At 38.5% G+C, this 18550-nt stretch overlaps 1 long non-coding RNA gene across 1 annotated transcript in view; it reads right to left on the bottom strand.

Annotated features, from left to right (window-relative positions):
- Positions 1-8464: 8464 nt before the first annotated feature.
- Positions 8465-18550, bottom strand: part of LOC136569002 (uncharacterized) — an 87671-nt gene continuing 77585 nt past the window's right edge. Inside the window, exon 2 of the long non-coding RNA XR_010785304.1 lies at positions 8465-8951. This is a non-coding gene — a long non-coding RNA (uncharacterized lncRNA). The remainder of the gene's footprint in view (positions 8952-18550) is intronic.

The raw sequence follows: 18550 nt of genomic DNA, 5'->3' as shown, positions 1-18550 counted from the left end.
CTGATCTCTATACAGCAAAAAATGTTACCCTTCATAACAAATTATTTGATTGCATTTCACTTCACTGGGCACAGAATACGTAACATGTTAGTAAAAGTTAAGAGAAGAGAGAGTAGAAGAATTTATCCATGGTGTATATAGCACTTAAAACAATGACACAGATTTCTGTCATTTAATTTCATTCTGCTCCTGCTGCTGCTCTGTAATTCACAATATCCAGATCCTTTTAAAAATATTCAGCATGCAGCTTACTGTGTAAAGGACAGTCCTCAGATGCAGAGCTAAGCTGCTGAGTGGTGCTGAGGGGGATGGTGGACCTGGAGAGAAACTCTTGTCTGCAGGAATGGCTGTACTTCAGCAGAGGTAAAGTGTGGCCCTGGCTGAGTTTTGACCTGCAAGGCACCTGGCAACCTGTGGGTGAAAGCAGAGAGGTCTGTGCACAGAGGCCAAGACTGTTGCCCAAAGCTCCTTGGGTTAGAGGGTGTGATTACTGAATGTCATTATATGAACTGTGTGAATACACTCAGGGTGTCTCTTTTGTTTTTTGTTTTTGTTTAAAAGGAGCATTCTTTGTACAGTTAATGAGAAATCCTTCGCAGAATATTAACATTATGAGTGGTACAATCCCTTTTGTTGTGTACAGACAGTCAATAGTGACTGAACTCAGATCAAAATCAGATGAAGTTATGCACTGCTTCTCTAGGGAGCTTGTGCTCTAGTTCAAACACAAAGTGTTTCAGGGACAGACGGTGCATGGTCTGCCAGTGCAAGGTGTTTTGAGGTAAAGTAGGAGCTGACCTGTTCTCCTTGTTCTATCTATGATCGATGCTTTCTGTGTACTTCAATTTCCTCATTAGTACTGAAAGAGCCTCAAAGCAAAGATGGATTGGTCGGGTTTTTTGTTTGTTTGTTTGTTTTTAATTACAGAGACATAAGAAATATCTCAGTTGCAGAGAGCACATGAGGTGCTGCTGATCTGCATGATGGTGTAGCTAGCTGCAGAAAACAGCAATGCAGCCCTATGCCAATTTTCCTCAGTAAATTCATGCAATTAAGCACAGGCCAGATTTCTAGTTGCAACAACTGAATGGTTCTTTTAAAGACAAGTTCAGTACATGGATTAAGTTCTCCATCTGGTTTTAGGAATTGTGACATCTCATTAAATTAGAAGAGATACCTAAGTTAAGACTAAGAGTGGCAAGTTTATAGAGCATTTAAATAAAATTATGTACCTGGCACTCTTCTAATTTTTATTTCTCACATCCTTAATCTATTTTACTAGTAAAACACTGGTGCCTGGGAAGGACATTAAAAAAAGTTATAAATTGGGACTTAAGCATGGGAAAATATAACACACTTTACACAAACTTGGTTTCATCTAGAAGTCTCCAAAATGCCTAGGAAAAAAAAAAAAAAGATAACCCCGTAAAAATGAAAAAGACAACACTAACAAGAATCTTTATTTTCATCTAATGTAGTATTATGGCTGATACTAGGATAAAGGTTTTGGCTATATCTTGAAAATGCACTTGTAATGACAAACTGTGACAAGTCCTGTCATTTATTTGTTTGAATATATTCATTTGCTTGAATAGAAACTGTTAAGGTGGCTTTATGAGTATTAGCTCTGGTCCTTCTATCACAATAAAGGAAACAAAATATGTCAGAGATTATAATAGTAAACTCTTTCCTTTATGGTTTGTATTTTTCATTTTAGGAGGAGACATTCATAAAAATCTGTAAGCCCCTTTACAAGTGTACTTTCAATTGAGTCTTGATAGATCTTGTATTTATTTGTGAATTACTTCCAGTGGGGAAAAGAGCAGTTCAGTAGAGCTAGTTTATTTATGAAATAGGGAAAAAAAAAAAAAAAGAAACAAAACCAAGTAAAACACGTTACAGTTATACAACATATATTTTTGGCTAAAATGGTGTGAGGTGTGAATGCTGCTTCAATTACAGGCAGTAAAAAATAACTTGGTAAAATCACACAGGAAGTCCTTATTCAACACTTTGCTTTGCTCTTTCCATTTTTTTGAGCAAATCTGACATTATAAGCACAACTGACTCTCTAAGGAACTCTTAAATAATTTAAAGATGCTGAGCCTCATATTCTACAGGCAAAAGATGCTGACATTATTTTAAATTAGGTTTTTATACTTAAAATATATTGAAGTGCATTTTGGGAAAATGAAGTTTTGCTACCTGTGCTTTTTCTGAGAGCTGCTGTGTGCAGAACAATACTGACACTGTGGGTAGAATAATGTTCACATGCACTTTTGTATATTCTGAAAAACATTATTAAGCACAATACTCATTTTTTGAATATGAACTTAATATACCCATGTAATCTTCTGGAAATGTACTGGGTCTCATGGGGTTTTTTTGCAAGTAATTGTACCTGATAAATGTAGATAGTGTTTATATAAAATTTTGTGAATAACTAAAAATACACACCAGGTAAAATTGTACACTGGCCTACTTGGGGAATGCTTTGACTTCAGTGAAAGTTCAGTTTTGGCCTTTTTTGCTAATAGCTGGAACACAGTAGCCTCATTGTTATTTTTACTTCTAACTCTTGATATTTTCAGTTATTTGCCACAAGCAGCTGGCTCTGTGTTACTCCCCCACGTTGTTCTCAGATGTCCTTCAAGTCAAAAATCAAGTGAGAACATGCAGAGAAGGGACTCATGGATAAAAAAAATTCATCTTTAAAATATGAGGAACACTGAGACAAAGATTTGACAGTAGTGTAACTTGTTTGTGAATTTTATTTTTTATCTTCTTAAGGCTGTTGGGTAATACTAATTTAACAAACAGAACCCAATAAATCCCTCATAATTGTCCTAAACTAAAACCAAAAGTGACCCCAGATTGTTCTGACCGTGCAGCTTGCTAAAACCTAATGCATGCTGGGATTAGACATTTGCCAGTTAGCCTATTGATCATGTCTGATAGTGCAGACGTGATCAATAATGCCAAAAGTCATGTATCTCCATATCAATTGCCATTGCATCATCTGTGAAGCCCTAGAGATGAAAGCATAGCACAAAAGCAGCATCCTATGTTCCCTCTCACGTTTGGCTTTCAGCTTAAAATAAGAAGCTTTTAAAATCATAGCAAAGTCAGCATTAGTGTATTTGCTACCTGATTTTGAGCCATTGGACTCTATCTGCTCTGCATTTTCAAGCTCTGAAACTTCACCAGCTAAAATTGTCTTTTCTGTCTTTATGAAGTGGTACAACTCCGGTGTTCACTGCCTGAATGGGAAAGACATTGGAAATAGGTATACCAGTCTACCTTGCAGACATCCCAGGAGAGAGGAAGAACTTATTGTTCACCTGAGCTCATCTGTTACATTATGAAATAATGTGATTAATTTCTTTTTTGACTACTTGGGAAATGAAATTCAGAGAGGAGCAAAACTTCTTTGGGGCAGTTTAATTTCTCTGCACCACCAGCTACTGTTCAGCATTCCTGCAGCTACTGTCACTGATGGCTAGCCTTGGTACTGGCTGTGACTAGCCTTGGAACTGGCTGTGACTAGCAAACTACATGTGAGAGAGATGGAGATAAATCTCAACACCATTTCAGAGGCTTTGATAAAACCCCACCCATATTTCATATGTTAAGTCCATTTTCTTGTACATCTCAGTAGAATCCAATTCCATTTTTCTCAAGGATGGTAAAGGACTCACAACCAAAGAACTCAGTACATCCCTGCTGATGACTTTGGGAGATAAGGTAATGGGATTTTTTTTGTTCTTCAAATAGGATGCCCACAGACAAAAGGCACATTTTTTTCCCTAATGGAAATGGCAGCAAGTTTACAAAAAATATGATACAAATTCTCATGCTGACCAATGACTTTGTGTTCAGTCAGTTCTAGATAATCTTAATGACAGCTACAACTTATTGAAGAGTTTGAAAAAGGGAATTTCCATCATAGTCACAAATATACCAGGCCTGCATGGCACATTTCCACATGGGATAGGCTTGGACTGAACAGACTAAAGAAGACCTAGGTTTGAAGGTTGCAAGCTCAGTAAACTATAGGCTGCAGCTTTCTGAAGTTACCCAAGAAGGTCTTCCACTCTGGTCAGTGCAGTAGAACTGGAATTATAATGTCTTAAATGGAACTCACTTTTTTGTGGTAAGTAGGCAAATACCTCATATACATGCTCACACTTAGGCCCACACACACAAATAGCATTGTCAGAGGTAGAAATTCATCCTGGATGCATCATCTGGTGAAATGGAATGGAAAGTAAGCAGTACCTTCACATAAGACCAAACTTACAATAGAGACTGTCAAACCAAGAGGCTATGCTGAAAATTTGGCTGGAAATCTTGGAAGTCCAGACAGGAAGGCCAACAAATAAATTATTGGACATTTTTGTCCTTTGTTAAAGTCAGTAGCAGAGATGGGAGTGAGAAAAAAAAATGTTGTTGCCTTAGGCGTGCTTTCACTGTACATTTATTTTGTTGTTGCTGCCTGGTTCATTGAGCTGGTTTGCCTTTAATGGTTCACTAAGCTTTGACTACTGTAGAGATTATGGTAATTTATTTTACTGTAGTGGTGTCCCAGAATGGGGCATATGTTGGTAATTTCAAAGTACCAAATTAGGTAAATATCAATAATGTAAAAAGTTTTCTTAGCTGAGGTTAACTACTGGACTCCAAAATTGCAACATTTTTAAGTGGAAGATTCCAGTCCAGGAGGACAAGGGATGCAGTGTATTGGTTTGTTTTGAATATTTAGTGTTTCAGATACTTTGACTTGAGATTTAAGTCATATAAACTGCAGAGGTTTTTCTGAATTAGAATTAAAATGCAGAGAAAATGTTATTTGGAGCCACCAAACTCTCAAGTGTTTTAAAGCCAAACTGTGTTCACAGACATTTCTCTTAGGAGTAGAGAGACCAAGTGTGTTAAGTATCTCTCCTGTTTCCAAAAAGGTTTTTATGATGAAGTTATTACCATTATTAGAGAGACGCTTCTGTACAAATCAAGATACAATTGAGACCACATGTCGAAGTCAATAAAGTAAATCTGAGATAGGGAGATAGCAAGAAACAGGAAAAATAGAGATGCAGGGAGAGAAAGAGAGTGACTGAGACTGATTAAATAGAAAGGTATCACTACCCCTATGGATCCAGTGGTGTCCCATTACTCCTCTTCTTCTGGTCTTCTGGTGGTGGGGGTCCTACAAAACAGAGTTCAGTGGGTTAATATATGTTCAGGTACAATGGGAACACCCAAGCACCTCCTCAGGGTGGAGGCAAGTTTTGCACTGTCTTTTGACACAGACTGTGGATCTGTTGCAACACTTGGGTCACAGAGGCACAGCCCTCTGGTGGAAGGCCTCAGGAATGAGTCTGGGGAGGGCACCTTGGGCTTCTCCCAAGGTGAGTATGACACCACCTAAGATATGCCAGCTGCCTCCCATGAGAATGTTCTGTGTGAAGGTGACCTTCCCAGGGTGCTTGCGAGTTTTACAACTGAGCCAGATTTTTGTAAGGGAGGATATCTGGCATCTTAAAAAGCACCATTCTATCTCCACAGTGTCTGCTTATAGCCTCCAGGAGTTGGTGTTCATCCCTTCTGTCTTAGGCGGACCGGAGGCTTCATCCTCACACACCCAAAAACTTCCTCCCCCAGCTCATATGTGGGGGAGTGTGTGTGGAAGCCTGGCCCCTGCAGATGAGTCTGTGGGCTATGGCCTCCCCTACCCAGATCCAGACAGAGCTGATTTTCAACACAGCTGCAGTGTTTGGCTTTCCTTGTGAATACTTCTTCCCCAGGGAGTTACATCACCTTAGATATGAGATAATTGGACAATAGTGCCACCTTTATCACATCTGAAATTCTCACATGATTTAACTCCCAGTCTAATTTCCTGAAATCCAGAAGGTGTTTTTGGGGGTGTGGACTTCAGTGATGCAGATGAGCGCTTGCTGCTTTGCACATTTCTCTACAATGTGCCTGTGAGGGCAACCAGACTTTGGTTGAAGTTGCCCAGAGTTGTTGCAGAGATAGTATCCCTGGAGAAAAAAAAAAATCACCTGCACATGGACCTGGATGGCCAGCTCTCACTTAGCACTCTTGAACAGAGGGGCTGGACCAGGTGACTTAAAGAGATCCCTTCAAACCTCAACAATCCTATAAACCTTCTGTCTGTGCTCAGCTGGGAAGGCTGGGTGAGAGATTCAGAACACAATGAAAACACATCACTGAAGTGGCCCTGTGTTTTGGCCATGGACTTTTTCAAACACAGCCTGACTTGAAGGGCAGCAGCAGGCAAGACAATACATTGAGATACTGTCGAGTTCTGTAGTCTGTTGTTTCAGTTCAGGTAAGTCTAGAGGAATTCTTTCACACTTCAATATTGTGAAAATCTTACTGCCTCAAAAATGTTAGTTTGATGGAGTTATTTTCCATTGATGTCATTAAAGATCCCATACAGCAAGTCATTTAAATAAGATTATCTTCTGGTGATGCTGAAATCATGGAGTAAGTGACACACATAATTCCAGTATTCTTGAAGGTCCATCACACACATTTCTCGTTCTTCTTTAGCCAATTAACATATACATAGTATTAGTTCCATCTAATTAATTAATTATTGGTTTTTTCTCATAATGATCATTATTATTTTTCCTTCTCACAATGAGTGGAAGTAGGATAAGTTTTGTTTAATATTATATATTGTGAGGATGTTTTGTTTGTACCCTACAGCTCTCCAGTATCCAAGGCCCACTGACTGCTTCTAGGCTCCAATTTTTCCAGACCATGCTTTTTTGGGCAGAAATTATCAAAACTAATAAGATTAATCACCTGAAAAAAGCTAATTTTTGTGTCATCCCTGCAAAAACATTAGCACTTTTTTAATTTGCCATAAGCATTGAAATAAGTTTCCTCTAAAATTAGTATGGTAGATAATATTGTTCGTTCTGTGAAATGTGCTTCAAAATATTTATAAGTAACTTGTCCTGACTAAAAAAAAGGTCACCTAGAAAAAGCAAGTTATAATAAAATCAACTTCAAAACAAAATTCTAGTTTTTTCAAGACCTGCACCAAAAATATGACTATGAATAAGTGGCATACCTATTAGTGACTATTACTGTACAGCTACTGTCCCGAAATGCTTTTCCTGCCTTAATTAAGTATAATTGCAATAACAAAGGGAAAAATAATAGCAAGACAGTTTTCTAAATCCCAAGATCCCCCAAAACGCCATGGAAGAATAAAGAAATAAATTAAATAAAGTTTATGCTACTTTTGATATCTCTTTCCTTTTTCCAGCCTGCTTCACCGCTACCCCTAGAGTTCTGTTATGATGCGTTTGGATGGCATAATTGCTGCCCTTGTGCCACTTAGGCCTTTAGTTCAATAAAAGTTCTCAAAAAAGAGAAGCTACAAATGGAAGGTTACTTCTCCCTGTTTTGAATGTAGAAGTGCAGTTTTAAAACACTATGCAGAAGAAATGAGTTTTGAAGTTTTGAGAATAAATGAGAAGGAAAATAAATGAGTTTTGAACAGTGTTGATATTAGATCTTCAGAGACCTTGAAAGAGCTCCAAAATTAAATGCATTTAGGAGTTAAATCTGTCTCTTTCTCTGAAGCATTCTCTTTTATTTTAAAGTCCAGCTTTTGTTGCAAATAATTAGAGTTCATTAATGAAATTATTTGTGCACTCTTTTCTCCTTTCTCCTCAAACAGGATTGAATTTCACTACACCACAATCATGCAGACTTACTGCTCTTCATATTCTTCAAGACTAGACTTCACATTCCAACTTAACAGCCTCACTAACACACGTCTAGGGTGTACATACAACTGAAAAAGAACGGAGAGTCAGCAAATACTTTACAAGACTTTTCTTTTACTTTTTTTTCTCTTAAGAATCTCATTGGAAAGTTTTGAAGATTTTAGGAGTACAAGTTATTTCTCGCAAGGGCAGAAACAAAGTTTGTAGTCCTTTTAAACACTGACACAATTCTTAATGCTTCTTTTCTTCTGGTAGAGAAGTGGGAGAACTGCTTGCCTACTGCTTTGAAATGGTTACTAGTCCTATACACAAAGCTGTGTGTTGCTGCTCTTTCTATTCACTGTTCTTTCTTTACATCATTTCTGATTTGCATGGAATCAAATCTTGGTCCTAGTGAGTTTTCACAATTATTTAAATGGAATCAGAAAATTTCCAACAGTCATTTGACATATGATGTGGTGAAAGAGAACAACAACTTATTATCTTCTTCCTAAATGCCTCTGTACCCTCTTCCAGGGCCTCTGGAGCCAATTTTCTCATTGACTTCTGCAGGAGCTGGCCATGGATTTGACTGCATCAAACTCACAGATTATAAAAATATAGATTAGATACCTAAAGGCTAAAAGTACTTGTACACAAAATAGTGCAAAGCAAAAGTCTCTAAGGCTGGGAGGACAAAAGTAAACAAACTATATCCAACAAAAAGTTTTTATTTTTCTGAAAAACAGTCTCTCATTCACAATATTAATTAATAAACTTTATAGTTCCTAGACTGAGTTGTATCATTTATCCACATGCAAATCAATTTCTCCACAACTTCTAAAAAAGGTCACAACTAAGCACAAAGCCCTAATAGAACTACAGGACTATGTGGCTAAATTTGTGTCTTCCTGTCATTACCAATGGTGAAGTTTCAAAGTCAAAACATGACCACAAATAAATAAATCATCTCCCCTTACAAAGACATCCTCTTTCAGAGTTTGCATTTTCCTGGACTAGATGGGATAAAATTTGATGAGTGATTCTCCATGGCAGATTCTGTCATAGTTTTCATAAACTTGGCAGTCCCCAAATGAAAAGCTAGGTGTTATACAGGTCCAACTGTACTTCTTTTTTCATAACTTTTGTCTCTTCCAAACTTGTGAGATGCAAAACAGGACACACAGAAGGAGTCATTCCCTAGAACAGAAAAATAGTATAATTATACTCACTGTTGTTTTTTTACTGTGTAATATTCCAGTGGTGATATTTCCTGTACTCATCCTCAGTGAAAATGCCAAAGCAGCCTATAAGTTCTGTGTACATTTACTTTAGCAGAGCACAGCCTTTTTGCTGTAATGAAATGCAATTACGTGTCTCAAAACACTGTCAAAGACACAAATGGGACTTCCCATAAGATCAACTGCCAGACAAAGAATTCCCTTTGTGAGAGCTTGAGGCAAGTATAGATGGCAAAAATAGGAAGATGCTATTTTCTGGCCTGGTGAGACAGATCTGGGTAAACTATCCTGACAAAAATTTGCACAGTGGCAAACTGTGGGGAAGGAAGCCACTCATACACATGCCAGCCCAAGCTGTGGGAACAGCATCCATGCCCCATGGATATCTGGGGCTTTTACTGTATAAATGTGGTGCCTTCCAAAGAACAGCTCTGGAAACCCCATCACCAAGAAGATCTGGGTGAGGAAGGATCAGCTGGACACCATGGGATTCATGTGGTGGTGACTATCTTTCGCTCTAATCTCTCTCACTCTCTCTTTCCCAGCCCCCTGCACCTGTCTTCCTATTTCTTTCTATCTCTCTCTACCTTTTTCACCTTTCATATCCCTCTGGATTAAAAAATTAATAGAGGTAACTAGTGTTCTGAACTCGTATGGTAATCAGGAACATTACTGGCTAGAATTTGTCTGTTTTATTCTACAAAATTATTTTAATACATAGGAAGCAATGTAGGAAAAATTAAACTATAAACAATATTAAATCCATTAAACAATAGGTCTTGTCAATCTATTTCTTGGTAACTAAACAGTGAGACCTTTGTTTTCCTGGTCAGAACAGGGTTAATTTCTGCAGTAGCCAAAGGCAGAAAGGGGCATGGCTAGGAGGTTATTCTGCTCCACCTCACAGCATTGCCAGAGGCAGGGGAAGGGATTCTCCTGTGTTGTAGTTTGTTTTTGGTATGTTCTGTTCCCCCCATGTTATTCTGTTAATGGTTCTGCCTTTGGGCCCCTCCCTTCCACAGTTATCTGTCAATCTCCCAACTCCTCCCCAGTTACCCCAGCAACCTATGTATCTTTTTAATTCCCTGCCCCCGGCTGTCTACCAGTCACTCGGCACTCCTGCCTCTTTCTCTAGAAGCTTCCAGCCAGGGTGTCGGGTGATTGGTTAAGGGGCCGAGGCCCCTCCCTAAGTTCACCATTATTGGTTTTCCCTTTATGTCAATCATCTATGTATCACCCTTCCCCAGACTCTGATTTGTTCCTGAGTTGTTACCACCCCTACCACCCACTCCCTTTAAAACCCAGTGTTTCCGACCCTCTGGGCTCTTCTGTTCTTGGCCTCTTTGGGAGTGATTGGTTCCCTTGTGGCTCAACAAATCTGAACCTGCCACTAACTGGAGAGTCGCCTCTTCTTCCTGCGGGGTTGAAGTCCTGTACGGCAATGTCCCTCAAGGCGGGCTATCGTCTCTGGGCGAGACGCCAGCCTTAGGCGCTGCGCCCAGCCACGGAGTTGGGAGAGTGCCCCCTCTGGCTGAAGGTGGGCTGGCCAGCTAGCCAGGGTGTTTACCATCCACTGGCTGGCTTCACTCCTGCTTCTTCCAGTCAAGCAAGAATGGAGGAAGCAGAGCGGGCAGGGTAGCAGGGCACCAGTCCCAAGCCAGAGGGAATACTGGGCTGGCGTGGCTGTGGTTGGGTTGAGGTCAGTGAGCATTTCTGTGGGAATCACTCTCTTTATTGTACTCTTTTGTTGTTAATAATGATGTTGTCACTGCTTGTTTTCTTATCTCATTGCTGTTTCCAGTAAATTGTTCTTATCTTAACATATAGTCTTTGCTGTTTGGAGGGAAAAAATGAGGAGAACCATTCTTAAACTAAGAGAATCTCCCAGTATAACAATAATAAAAGTCTATTCCTCCTACACACACACAAACACACACAGGGGTACAGATGAATATATTTTTAGCAAGAAGCTGTTAGAGCCCTAGTTTTCAAAAAATTCATTTACTTTTCAGCAAAGCAGAACAATCTTTCAAAAGGCATCTACATTTTACTTTTTTCATCAGAGGTGCTAAGGAATAAATTTCTTGGAGATAAAATGCATTCTACTAAATGAAAAAGATTGTGATATGAACTTATTAAGGCATTACATGGAAGAGATAGGTAAGTATTTCAATCCAAAAACAGACCAGACACCATAGAAAATTATCTACTTGCTTCCAGGTAGAGTGGAAGATATAAATGCCAAGACTTTGTGACAAATGTGACAAAATATGTACTTCCCCAACAAATTAATAGAGTGCAGAAGAATCTGGTGTCTTTTTCTCCTCTTTTGCATGGGATGAGCAAATAAAAAGAAACTAATGAATGCTAGTATTTTTACCATGCAGCCACAGTCTGACTTGCACAGACCATGTGCTTTCTCTCTCATCATTTATTCTAATGCCAGATACCACAAGCTCTGTACAAGCACATCCATGGCCTGGCAACAAATATATTTATTCAGACTGATACTAAGCTTATTCCCATCATGGTCCTGCCCTCTGTGACAGTCAGTGTCCTCTACCCCACTTCAATGGCACACTGGAAAATGTTGTTCTCTACCCGTGTTATGCAGCTTGCAGGTGAATTGCCTGACATTTTTAGCACAAGCAGGTTGTCACCATTTCTTCCCATTTAAAATAATCTCCATTAATTGCCATAAATACCATCTGTATGGTATCATTACAAGTGCCACTTACTTAAAATAATTTACACCTCACATTTTATGTGATCTGATTTTTAGCAATGTTTGCAACACGGACACAAAGGTTAACTTGATACTAAATCTGCTGTTTTAATTATTATTTGGTGTTAAATTTAACCTAAGAAAAAATATTCATGGAACCGTTAAGGTTGGAAAAGACCTCCAAGATCATCAAGTCCAATATTGCAGACTATAATTTGTTTGTATGTTTTAGTTTTTCTCATTTGTTTTCTCATTAACATTTATCATTCTTTTAAGCTAGCAGCCTGATATACCTGGTATTAGTAATCTAGTGGATTCCAGGTATATCAGTTTCAGTAGTCCATTGGTTTATTGCTTCATAAGTAAACAGAAAAAAAAAGGTGAGACTCCTTAAAATCCTACAGTTCCTCTGTAACTTCTTGGTTGTGGAACTCTACAGATTTCAGATTAATCCCTTTTAGAGTTATCCATTTGATTTTGTAAAACTAGGATAACATGCAGACTGCTTGGTCCAATGTTCCAAACATTCAAATCAACTTGGGAGAAAACAGCCTATTTATACAAAAACCTTACACTGAATTCAGTAGGAATATGTGACCATACTTCAGAAATGTTTCCCTGTATCTATTTTTCATCTCTCAAAAAAGGATTAGTTGCTTATCCCCAACTCACTACAGGTCTTCTACGGAGTAAATAATTTGAATGTAGTAACACACGGTCACATTCTGCTCTCTTCTTATCTCAGTGTCCCCAAAGAGTTCCCAGTGTGAAGTTATCTCTAAGGTGACTCAAAGGAAAGGGGAACAGGGCAGCAATGGTATGCATGCAGCCAAGTAAACTTGCCCTTGGGTGCCAGAGTGAAGATACTCTTATCTGGGATGGAGCAGTGTAGGTTCTTGCAACAGACTCCTTTAATAGAAAAGTAGGGAATGGGAAATTGCTAGAGAATGGGAAGTGTTTGATGGTTAATAACCGTCGTGGTAAGTAACTTGGACTCAGTGATTACCAGAGTTCATAAAAAGCTAGATAAGACATACCTTGTGCATATATCTAAAATTAAATACTTGTGTAAAGGTATTTAACACTGTTTGGTTAAGCTATCAAATATCAGCCAAAAAGAATTTTTTGTCATTTTGCTTGTATTCCATACTCTTTGTGTTAAAGGTTTCTGCAGTTGTTCTCTTTGTGTGATGTCACTGGTTACATAATTCTGTAGTGCACTCTTAAAACTTCCTTCAAACATAGGAGCATAAGAATCATTGGTAACTTATCTGTATCAGATCATGGATTCTCTGTGCATTATCAGGATATTCAATCAGCTCAGGAAATAAGTAGTGTTTAGGAGAGTGTTGTACCTCTTTGATTCCACTGTCAGGTTGCAAGTACTGGCCCTTGCTAGACAGAGGATATTACAATTAACAATGTTCACATCCCTAAACCCACAGCTTCCCATACAGTACATGAGTAGCTCAGTAAATGGTAGCAAACGCTGCTAGAGACAACTCCATCATCTGAAAGTGCTTGCATCTAAACAAATTTTAGATAAATATTTCCCATTTTAAAATGGCTTTTTTAAATGTGAGCTCTTGTATTATTAATTAGTTTTCTGGTCACATGGATCTTTCACTAGAAGTTGCCAAACTGTGATAACATTAGGAATCAAAAGGTCAAAGAGAGAACATACCCTGAAAATAAAACCAAGTTCTAAGGACATTTCTATTTTGAATTTCATAATTAACAAAATGCAGTACTGCAGCTAGGCAAAAGTTCTCATCATCTGTATTCACAAACTTCAACAACACACAGTGCAAATTAATTGAGACCTAAATTTCAGAACCAGTTATCTCTACTATGGAATTAATCTTTTACCAATTTCACATGATTCCTGCAACCTAGCACAAAATATAGTAATGTATTTTATTAAACACCATGCATTCCATGTGTTGGTTTAAGTTAGGGCAGTGGGGGAGAGTCTGCTTTTTACAGAAGTCCTCATTAAAAGCTGGACAGTTTTACATAGAATTGATGGTCCTATATGGCTTCAGTCCAGTCTTGTAATAAATATGTGCTGTGTTCAGGAAACTGAAAAAGCTGCACAGAGGATATGGAGATATTTCTCTTTTCTTGAAGTTGGCTTTTTGTATCCTGACAGAGGCAGAGATCACAGCATCTGAAATCAAAACCTGATAACTAATGAGGAAAGTATTAATCTTCTTATAGAAATTTATATCTCCCTTTTAAATTAATTAATGAATTCACTTTTAATAATTTCCTCTGAGTTCCTTTTTGACTCTTGAAATTTCAGATTTGCATGCTAATAGTGACAAGGATTTCCAAATGAAAGAGATACGATCAGACTCAGTCCTGCAAAAGCAGATTTCTGGCTTTTCCGGTTGGATGAAAAGAGTAGAAAAATGTTAATTAGTGAAGCCAAAGTATTTGTTTGAGCTGTTATAGATGTGATACCAATGCCTTTAACTCCTTCTAATGAAGAAAAAAGGAATTCCACACAGTAAGTATTCAAAGACTTATGGTGTTCCTTGGGTAGTTTTTACCCAGAAAAATCAAATAATTTAACCATCCTCTGTACCACCAACAAACTTCTGGCTGCCTTATGCTATGGTTGTTAGGGAAAGAAATAGTGAGACTAATTCTTCTTTTAGTTGTCTATGACAGAAGAATCTACCTATTGAATGCTACAAACGAAAACACTGAAATGAGGAAGAAATGAGATGCATATTTTTCTCTCTCCAAATTGTGTGTAGATACATACGTACTTGTATATTAAACATACAAGTTTTTTATGGGTTGATATTTATGGGTTCAGCTCTAGGAGTTTCACTTTTCTGTACTAATGATCATTTCATACCATTTATTAGTTATTTTCACTGGTTTTTCTTTAGGGATCATTTTAAGGACTGCTTGAATGTGGTTTGAGAGTATATAAACATTGGTAATGTAGGAGATGGAATACACAAGTGACTAAGTAGCACAAAAAGAGAGCTAGTTTCATCCCTGGCTGATATATTGAGTGCATTCACCACCACACAGCTAAGGATCAAGGAGATGTGATGAAAAAAAATCTGCTACTAACTAGATTCATATTTTTAACAATACTATAGAGCTGAGTGTCAGTGCTTTTGTGAACACCACAGTTTCAATATTGCATTCCCAGGAAGAAAGCTGAGATGTTTAAAAAAAAACCTTACAGTATGTTATCAAATTACTTGCCAATGCATCACACTGAAAACAAATCAAATTGTCACCTCATTCCTTTGATATTAGTTTCTGTGTCGTACAGGGGAAAGAATCTCCTAATGGCATTGTCTACTATTTGATACAAATTTTCTCATTTCCATACATTCCAAGATTCTCTCTACATATAAATATTTTTTTAATGGATTACTTATAATAATAACAGTGAGACTGCTATAGTATACCTGGAATAAGCGTTGTCAGTTACTTGCTTTATCTTTAGTAGTGGACAGTATTCTCCAAAATCATGCAGTTTCACACTGATAATGAGAAACAGACTTTCTTTCTGAGAAAAGAAAATTAACTGGACCAGAAACTTCATAAATGTTGTAATAATTCCACTGAATTATAAATCATCTGAAGGGTGACATTGTACAAATTTGATTGCAACACTACTTTGCATACTGGGTCTATATAGGTAGTTCTTAAATTTATGGACGTTGTGCTATGTCTTGGTATTGACCAAGGAATAGTATGAATGAGAAAGAGCCTCAAATTAAAATGAAATATCACAGAAATAATTCTGAATATGCTTGAGATACTTAAATAAAGTGGTGAATACAGCACCAGCAAAAAATCTTTCCCATGTTGAAGCAGTATGGAATAGTATGGAATGTATGAATGAGAAAGAGCCTCAAATTAAAATGAAATATCACAGAAATAATTCTGAATATGCTTGAGATACTTAAATAAAGTGGTGAATACAGCACCAGCAAAAAATCTTTCCCATGTTGAAGCAGCTTAACTAGAAATTTGTTCTGATTTTAATGAAGATGTTGAACTTCATTGGGCTCTGTGGCTCTTTCACGTTGGATAGCATAGAAGTGTGCAAGCCCCAAAATTAATAAAATACTCTTATTCCCTCCACTTTCAGATGTGTTTTGCAATGTTTCTTTGAGACAAACTGTGTGCAATCTTCAAGAATTTTATGTTCTGCTATAGTTCTCCCGCACTTCCATAGAAAATGCACAGTATTTTCTGTGGAGATAAGTATTTTCTGCTGGAGACATCACAAGTAAAAGCAATCTCTAGGTCCATAAAGACAAGTTTTACCACTGAGGTTCCATAATTTCTTTGTATAAATAATAATGGCAGGTGGCAAATAGAAAATCAGGCAAAGCTGTCTTCTCACAACCACTGAGGGAAGGATGCAAGCCTTGGACTCATACAGGTATTTAACTTATGAATTACAACAATAATTTTTAAACTATTTATTTATTAATTACAACACAACTGCATTATAGGACAATTAAGTAAAGTAGAGCAAGGAAAAGTGCCAGAGAAAAGTGACGTGCACTATTAATTCATTCATATTCAGTTTGCATGGCATGGTTTTGGTTCTGGGGGGCTAAAAAGGTGGCTTCTTGGAATAGCTGCCAGAAGTTTCCCCCATATCCTGTAGAGACAGCATCAGACAGCTCCAAGGCACACCACTGCTGGACTGGTTGTGCCCATCGTCACCAGAAGCAGTCACTCTGGGATAAGGTATTTATGGGGAAAAAATCAGCGCAGAGGAGAGTGAGAAACAGCCTTGCATATACTAAGGTCAGCAGAGCAGGACAGACAGGAGGTGCAGCAGCTGCCAGGGCAGATATTCCCCAGCAGCCCTTGGTGAAGACCAGAGTGTGGTAGTCTGCATCCCTGCAGCCCACGAAAGCCCAGCGGGGAGCAGAGATCCACTTGCAACCCCTGGAGGAGTGCACACCAGAGCAGCTGGCTGCCTGAAGGAGGAGGCTGTGACACTATGGAAAATCCATGCTGTAGTGGCTTCCTGGCAAGGCCTGCGGACCCATGGAGATAGGAGCCCATGCTGGAGCAGGTTTGCTGCCCTGCAGGAAAGCCATGCTGGGACAGTTTATGAAGAACTGTAGCCCCTGGGGAGGACTCACATTGGATAAGTCCACAGAGGACTATCTCCCACTCTGGAGCGGGGAAGGAGTGTGAGGAGTCTTCCACACAAGGAGGAAGCAGCAGCAGAGACAGACAGCGTGGTTTTACTTCTTGTTACTCTTCTCTAATTTGATAATAAATTGGTAATTTATTTCCTCAAGTCATGTCTGTTTGTCCCATGGTGGCAGTCGGTGAGTGCTCTTTCCACGTCCTTATTGGACGCGGAATTAGCCTGTTGCTTTATCTTTTTTGTTGAGAAGTGATAGAGAGGCATTGGTGGAGACCTGGCATTAAGACAGGGTCAACCCACCAGGTCATCCCTCATGTGTGTACCTTAATTACACAGTCAGATACCATCTATTTTCCTCTCAGACCCCAGTTTCATTCAGCACTTATGGCTTAGCTGCAAACTCTCTACTGACTGTCTTCAAACTGAAGAATTTTTTAAAAATATGTTGAGCTGTCACTGAGTGTGAAAGCATGTTTTCCCCATGTCCTGTAAATGTGAGACTGGCACAAAGTGTACACATTCCTACCGGCCATCTTTCTTGGCCAAGTTTCAAAGATGGAATTCCTATATGGTTTGTTTTTTTCAATAGCTGATGGTCTGTTCTTAACTTGAGTGAAGACATATACTTGTCCTTTTATAAATCTTGTTGAAACAAGCATGACTTGTTCTTGAATATAATTTAAAAAGAAAAACCAAACTTTAGCCTGAATTGCTAGCATGGGAAATACAGAAGCATTTACAAACCAATCATGAAACAGTAGTAATAAATTTAATTGCTGTCAGCAATTTCAGCTGTGTGATAATATACTGTAAAACATGTAGAATTGAGGATAGACGTTTTTGAGTTGGGCAGTAAACCTGTGAAACAGCATTGTGAATACAAGAAGTAAACATGGGTTTCACAGAGAGTGGACAAATACTTGGAAAATGCGCCTGCTGAGATCTGCCAAACAGGTAAAATATCAAGAAAACATCTAGATTAAAAATATCTTACTCCTTTCCAGGTCTCTACTACAGACACATACTCTTTTGCCTTTTATGTTCTTCAGACTAGACTTGTTCACATTTTGTTGTGTGGCTCTGTGTTTCCCTGGGCAATAGCATTACCTGTATATACAAAACACACTCCAGAGGGGCTGTGACTTTCACCCAGAGATGGTTCAGGCCATTATTAGGAATGGCACACTGCAAATGCAGTTGCACCTCTGATGTCCATCCTGTCCCCTGACATGTTCCATCCAGCTGGAGATTATCCCTCTTCAGATATTCACCTATGGCAAAAAGCTTACTACTGGGCACTGCACCAATCCATTTCCTAGTGTGATCAGGAACTCAGTCCCTGCAGAGCAAGTGGTGTGTGTTAGTCACAAGAAAGGGAGTACTGCTAGGAAAGAGTGAAACTCTTAAACCTCACCTCATCCCCATGGTATAAAGCTTCACCTCTGTGTCTCCATCCCTTTTCAATAACAGCTGTGATGCTGGTCTGTGTGGAGTATTTATTTGAACTAGGAGAGATGTTATGTTGTTGGTAGCAAAGACTGGCTTAATAAACTCCTCTTCCATGGAAATAGCCAGTACAGTACAGCCCAGCAGGAATTGTGCAAGGAAGAAAAGGCAAGACAAGTAATATTCATACATGAACAGAAAATCTAGGGTGTTAAAGAGTTTTCTTTCAGCT

The sequence above is a fragment of the Molothrus aeneus genome, chromosome Z, assembly GCF_037042795.1.
Source record: "Molothrus aeneus isolate 106 chromosome Z, BPBGC_Maene_1.0, whole genome shotgun sequence".
NCBI classification, from domain to species: domain Eukaryota; kingdom Metazoa; phylum Chordata; class Aves; order Passeriformes; family Icteridae; genus Molothrus; species Molothrus aeneus.
Note: the sequence above shows the minus strand (reverse complement) of the source record. Positions and strands in the feature narration are given on the sequence as shown.